Source organism: Cornus florida, unplaced genomic scaffold (genome assembly GCF_030987335.1).
Source record: "Cornus florida cultivar Cherokee Brave unplaced genomic scaffold, ASM3098733v1 CherokeeBrave_3.0.0_Hap2_Chr08, whole genome shotgun sequence".
Taxonomy (NCBI): Eukaryota; Viridiplantae; Streptophyta; class Magnoliopsida; order Cornales; family Cornaceae; genus Cornus; species Cornus florida.
Genome location: NW_026775578.1, coordinates 41776894 through 41778233, shown reverse-complemented (window position 1 = coordinate 41778233; position 1340 = coordinate 41776894). Strand labels below are relative to the sequence as shown.

General features: G+C 39.0%; 1 pseudogene; it reads right to left on the bottom strand.

The window, feature by feature from the left end:
* Nucleotides 1-646: 646 nt before the first annotated feature.
* On the bottom strand, nucleotides 647-745 carry LOC132272248 (small nucleolar RNA R71; annotated as a pseudogene).
* Between the last annotated feature and the right edge of the window lie 595 nt (nucleotides 746-1340).

Below are 1340 nucleotides of genomic sequence, written 5' to 3'. Positions count from 1 at the left end.
AATCCTAGAGGAAGGGGAAGTTCAAATAGAACCAATCTATCAATGGATGACCATAATGATGATCATGTTGAGGACCTTGGTCACATCGACCAACAAGGTATCCTTCATCCAAATGTGCATTATGAGAACATACAAGTACCATTAGGCGTGCCTAGGCTATACATTCACCAACCACCACAACAACAATGCCAAGGCTAATGTATGCTCCACAACCCCCCATCATCAATCAAGGAATTCAAAACCAAGGTATTCATGTTGCACCTCAAGTAGCTAATCCACCTCTTGGTTTAAGAGACCATTATGTGCCTAATGAGTATAATGCACTTATATGCATCCAATTGCCCCCATTTAGAGCACATCATTATGAAATGGAGCCACAAACCATTCAAATGCTTCCTAACTATCATGGACTTCCAAGTGAAGAACCTTACAAGCATTTGGATGAGTTTCTTGAAGTATGTTCCACCGTAAAATATACGGACATGCCGGAAGAGGTCTTAAGACTCAAACTTTTTCCATTCACCTTAAAAGACAAGGCAAATTATTGGTTTAACAATCTAAGGCATTTTTCAATCACTTCTTGGGCAGAAATGCAACAAGAGTTCTTGAAGAAGTACTATCCGGTTTCAAAAACAAATGATATGAGAACTTCAATTAGAGAATTTACACATGGGGATGGAGAAACGTTTCATGAGGTATGGGAATGCTTCAATGAGTTGTTTCGGAAGTGTCCACATCATGACCTGCCCAAATGGCAATTTGTTCAATATTTCTTTGAGAGCTTATCGGACAATTATAAGGGTATGGTTGATGCTTCCATGGGTGGCTCATATATTGATAGGCATTAGGATGACGTGTGGCGTCTTTATGAGAGCATGAGTGAAAATTCTTTGCATAGAACATTATCATCCAAGAATGGTAGAAATTCACAAGGTAGGAAGAGTGTTGGCTTACATCAAGTCGACCATTCAAATGAAATAGCTGCCGAAATGAAGTCTTTATCTCAAAGGTTTGATCAATTTTTGATTAACCAAAACTTGGCGAACCAAGTATCTTCCTTCCCTAACCATTCTCATCGTGCATCAAATGAAACATGTATGACTTGTTCTAGTGTTCTTCATTCTACTTCTCATTGTCCTCACAGACAAGTGCAAAATGAACCTAATGAACAAGTCAAATTGTTTTTGTGAACCAAGGGAACAATCCTTATAGTACTCATTATAATCCAAGTTGGAGGAATCATCCGAATTTCTCTTGGAAAAACCAAGGAGAGGGCTCAAACCCTTCCCAAAGCGGTTTTCAAGAGAAGTACATTCCACATCCACTTCAAAACCAAGGAT